The following is a 6,110-nucleotide window of genomic DNA, read 5'->3' as shown; positions in this document are numbered from 1 at the left end:
TTATCATTATTTAAGCCAAGCGCTAACTGGTAGCAGGGTAATCTGCTACCTGCTAGCAGACTGCATGGTAGCGGCGCTCAAAGCCTCGCACCCAGGTGGCCTCACACAGTGGCCGGAACCAGAATGACATCACACGGGCTTTTCCCAGAACTCATACTTAGCTGTCGCGTTTTCGCGCGCTTGAAAATTTTCACTTTTCATTTAATCGCGAAAAATAGATATCGCCATTTAACAATATAAAATCGTGAAATGCGTACTCCAGGAGTAATAATCTTTCGATTTCGACAGTAAAAAAATTAGAAACCACCCTATTTGATGCTCGAGCTAAACAAATAAACATTACCCGCACCTCTTCGCAAATGAGTAGAGTTTATCATTGCCTTAACGCTCTAGAAGTAGGTTAGGTTTGAAAAAAATGGAAGACCGCGGGTTTTTCAAAATTGATTGTTATCTACTTTAAAACAATGGATAGCCAAGTTATTTGCTTGATAAGAGTAAGATCGGTTACGATCATAAAGTGATGAAGGAGCTTCACGTTCAACATTTTGGAATGAATAACTTTTAATATTATTTTTTTTAATCAATATTAGTTTTCATCACGTGTTGGGACAAAATAGTTATTAATTAGCCCATAGTTGGGAGTAAACCTACACATTTCACGTTAATTTACTCAAAACAATCTGAAAATATTGAAATGAATGAATAAACTTCGAAAGGTCCACTAATATATTTGAAAAGGCACGACCCGGGTTACATAACATGTTTACATGCCATTCACTGATAATGTAACCATGTTATGAAACAAGGGTAGTGCTTTTTCAAATATATTAGTGAACTTAACAAGGCTTATTATTTCACTTTTCATAATGGAAAGGTTTAACAAAGTAAGGCCTGAAATTCTCGGTTATCATCTCAAACTCTCTCATCTCGGGATGTAACAATACCTATATCGTGTGGCGATTGCCTTCTCCTGAAAACCTTATCATATATCACTCTTTAGTTAAAAATGGCGAAGCTATCAAACCAAGCTAAGCTCCACACATATTTATCGAATTTAGTTTCACCTGGAAAGGTAAAGAAGAATCTTTAATGAATAGCGCACGTGAGTAGTGAACATCTCGTTGATGTTTATAGATTCTGTCGAATACATTTAATCTCAAGCCATCTATCTCTCAATATAAAACATGGCTTTAAAATGCCTTGGATAAACCGTTAAATTGTAAGGAACGAATGAAATGATCAGCATAATCTCCCAAAAAATCAGGGTGACGCTCACTACGAGACAGAATGATTTAGCCACAAGGAAGCCAGAAAAATTTATTAAAACATCAGCGGTCTAAAAGAAAAATAATCAGCTTAAAGGAGTTCAGAAATGGTTGCAGGTGGAACGCCAACGATTGAAAACAGGTTAACTATTGATTTTATTTGAAATTTATCCGAGATTACATTAAAAATTATGCCATTTATAAAAAATACAACTTCGAAAGTGTATAGTTCCCTGTTCTACGCTCCTCTCAACATATTGAGAAAAAACGTCAAATAAATAATACCGGAAAGCTACGAGCAAATTCGCAAATATAGGAACAGCTATTTTGTTTGGGAGGGTTCATCCGTCAGATTAGATTCCGTTATGTGTCCGTAACTAGAAACACCGCTTGTACCCTAAGAACCCGCGGAGGCATTTGCTTCAAGATAACGGCCAAAAACAGTTTCCTGTGTGATTAAGTATATCCTCATATACGGCCATATGGTAACGTAGTATTCTTGAAGAAAGCACTAGCAATTACGTTGTTTTCTTAAAAAACCTTGGCAAAGGAATATATTTCGATGAAAAGCAAATCCATTTATGTAAACTCCCTAGTATCCTCCAAATATCTCCCCAATTTCCATCACCCAGAGTCGTAAAATCGGCAACTACCTATTGTACTATCCAAAGGAATACTAAAAATATGGAGAAGTGCGTCAATAATGAGTTGTTATAAATTTGTCGTCAAAAATAAATGTTGCAGAAAAACAGCCTCGGTAGTCTAAATGCCATACGTGGGAGAAAAAAGAATGGCGGTAAGAAAAGAGGGGACGGAATTTATTTTTAAAGAATGATCATACACCGTGTTTCAATGAGTCTCAAACCAAAAAAATACGTACAAAAACATCGGAAAATATTACTGAAAAAATGAGCATCTCTAAATAAATATAAATCACACCTTTTTTCCAAAATATTTTAGCTCTTTTTAGTATGATTATGCGTTGCGTTGATTTGAATAAAAATGTACTGCTGTAGTGTTGTTTCTTTTCTACACTTAACCTGAAATATTGATCATTAGGGATCAGCGTGCTTGATCAGTATAAAGCATATCGAGTTCCATGCACGCCTTCTTGACCACGTAACAGTCCTTGATTGCGTCTTGCATATCCATATTTTCTGTTTCATTTTATAATCCAATACTGAGACTTTATGGTCAGAAGTTCCCAGGAATATATTAATAAATGAGACCTTATCAGCCTGTAAATCACTTGAGTGAAAGATGAGCGAGAAAACGAACAATGTAAGGCATTCTCTGTAGAAAACATTCACATTTCTTATATCCGGTATTACTTATATTTATCTTTTGGAAATCATCAACGTTTATGGACTAGCTACACCTCTTACATACTAAGTACTGGAAATCATACCTATATGCCAATTCGAATGCCAGACTTTCCATGCCTACATTAAGTGCATTTTCCAGGCTTTCTCTGTATGACATAATCTATTAAGCGTCTTCCAAGGCGCTTTAATCACAGAGAAAACTATATACGAGGGACAAGTCATCATGTCAGTTGCGACACTTGGGAGTCAACAGTTTTCTTGACCTACCACAGCCATTATTCAAGTCCGAACATCAGCCTCATTTTTAATGATATTATGCCAAAGCCAAGAGTCGAGGTTCAAGTATGTAGATAAAGGTAACATTAGATTAAAAAATCAACATCAATTCTCACATAATACTACGTTTCGATTTGAATTGAAGGAACGAGTCAAAACTCTTTGACGCATGCTGTTGTCGGTTTATATTACTTTTCATTCATTAGAACAAAAAATACGAATAAGGAAGTTGATTCAGTCTTTGTGCTCCAACCAGGATGTTCATTTTCATAGGCAAAGGATCACACCAAATGAGGCTACAAGCATTTGAGTATCACTTATTTTCAAAAATATCAGAACCATGGGCGTACCCAGCGAGGGGCATGGGGGTGCAGCTGACTCCCCTAGAAGCAAAAATCGCAAAAGTATAAAAGAAAAATCAGTACTGAATTGAAAAAGTATTCAACAAATTTTCTTTAAACCCACGAAAAATGGTATGTACTGAGATAAGTAACTAAAATAAAACTATTGTTTCAAAGAAATACTCTCATTAACTAATAAAGCGCTCTTATAATTTTCTTAAAATGCCATAACTTGGTTTTCCTCCCCTAGACCATGACTTGCCCCCCCCTATAGTTATGATCCTGAGTACGTCCTTGATCAGAACATTACATATGGAGAATAAGTCTCACTCATGTCACAAAATAAAGAGAGGAGGAGAAAAAATTCCATTGCCAAAGTCTCTTCCGAAACTTGAGATTCCTATACTCCACGCGTTGCTCTTACATAACTTCCCCCGGTTAATTTGTTCGTTTTCCTAGGCAAGCAGTTGCAATGTTCTGCATTCTATCTTTGAAAAATCGACGATTCGTGAGTAACATATTATGAAGACATTTTTAAAAAAACGAAGTTAGCAGATTCATTGAGTAAAAATCTTTGATAAAATGTTAATAGCTTTTAAACAATATTTTTGCTAATAAAAGACATTTTCCTCCAAAATCACTCAAAAACATTCAATAATTTTAAAATTATACATATATCTTTAAAAATAAAACCGCATATAAATCATGAAGCCTCCAAAGGTTCAAAAATATGAAGAAATTTTTTGTTGCAAAATGCCCAAATTACAAATCTTTAAAGAATGACTCTGATATTTTCGTGGTCAATACTCTGCTATCTCCTGGTCGGATAATAACACGGAAGTGTTGAAACCGTTTGGACACTGAATAAATAAAAAGAGTTCGTGGGACATTGCGATGTCTATTTGTTTCATGATGATAGATTCCACAAAGCTCCAGCCAAATCCGTTTCTTATACTCAAAAAGCCTTCCTAGCCATCAGACGTTAGATCAATAACTGAATTAAAAAGAATTAAGTTGCAGAATGACAAAAAAGTTTAACTCACTTTTATAAACAAAACCATTGAAATGCAAAAGCAAGACTTCTTATCAACCCCTCAAGCTTACTTGTTAAATCACAATTGCACTTTTTTTGAGGCACTTAAAATAAATTTTACGTCAATAATTTGAAATTTATTTATTTTTTAAATTTAAATATCATAAGGTACGTGTTTCTACACATTAAAAGAGGTGATAACGAAAGAATTAGCTGTTCTTACCGTTAATTAGAAGTTCAGTACCGTGACACATAGGGTTCCTAAATTTGACGCGTTCTACGATTATTTGATGCGGCATTTTACGGCATATTTGGGCTATTTGCGCATGAAAGAAATAGCTAATACTATATAATATTTTGATTAACAATAACCCTTCGAGAACGAAACAATTGGGCATGAGGTATTGACGAATTCTGATTTAAATTATGATATCTGATCATGAATTATGAAGTTGGCTATTGCTTCGCGGATTAAGTATTGCAATAAATAGTTATTTACTATCAACCAATAGTATCGTAGGCTGCTTCATAGTAGATTAGGTACCATAGGTTGTCGACCCATGGGATAAATTCGAAATGAATGTTATTATTCCGGGATGAATATGTCCCTCATGAACACCAATTGTAGTACATAATTTTAGAGACCAAGCATTATATTCTATAACTGAATTTGAAAATACATAGCTGCAAAAGGACAAAAATTGTGAAACTCCCATTTAAAATCAAACCATTGACATGCAAAAGGAAGACTTGAAAATCAAATGTGAAGCCTTAATAGCACATTCATTAATGCATTTGAAATAATTTTTAAATGAATTAAATTGAAATTTGTTAGCACTTTTATCATCAGGTAAGTGTTTCCACGCACTGCAACAGGAAATAATGAAAGAATAATTAGACATTCAGGACCGTTGCATTTAAATTTCCTAAATGTGACGCGTTGGACGATAAATAGGAGAGGAGTTTTGGTGTCCGTGACTTGCGTCTAAACGCTGTTTTATTAAGTAAGTGCCTTTGTTTTTATCCCAGTCTTTCTAAATATCGTGACATGGTTGTAGTAGATCCATTGAAACAATTGTTCAGTATCGTGGCATGTAGAGTTCCTAAATTTGACGCGTAGGACGATTACGTGCTGCGACATTGTACTGTATATTTGGGCACAATTAAGAGAAGATTTCTGGGGTTCATGACTGTGTCTTAACGTTGCTTCATTTAATAAACGCTTGTTTTTATAAACATAGTGCCAGTACATAATTTCGGCCACGACGCACCAGAACGGCGTTCTGACACCTCTCAAAGAAAAATGGTTAGTTAAAAAAAGTCACCGTTTTTTATATTTGGTCAAGAATGATTACTCAGTCTAAATTTTAATATAAGCTTAAAAAATCGAATGTTTTACTGGGGTGTCGGCTTACATTTGATAATCATGTGTGGGTATGCGTTCCGGTACCCAAAATTTTAAGATATGAAGTACTCCATGGTGTCATTATGTCATTGCAGAGAGTTGACTGCCCTAGGAACGCGTAATTTCGCCAACCCGAAAACTATTGACCGCTGAGCATGAGATCAAAATAGACCCCCAAACCGCGGTCCGTCCTCAATGGTCACTCGTTGGCTCGGCGCCAGACGCGACCCCTCTCCGTCCAAGCCGTCTGCACTCAACACAGCGGAAGATCGTCTCCTCGCTCCGGAGACACTTTTTAAGACTCGTGACTCCCCTCCAACCCCGTCTCCCGCCTGCCATAACTCAAAATAAGCCAACTGAGCGTCGCGATAATGGTTTTTCGAGTCGGTCACCGAGATAACCTTCTTGTCTTGAACTTTGGAGCAACCACATTGAAACTCCGCGATACACCGCTTTGCACTTAAA

Source organism: Ischnura elegans, chromosome X (assembly GCF_921293095.1).
Source record: "Ischnura elegans chromosome X, ioIscEleg1.1, whole genome shotgun sequence".
NCBI classification, from domain to species: domain Eukaryota; kingdom Metazoa; phylum Arthropoda; class Insecta; order Odonata; family Coenagrionidae; genus Ischnura; species Ischnura elegans.
This window is presented reverse-complemented; position numbering follows the sequence as displayed.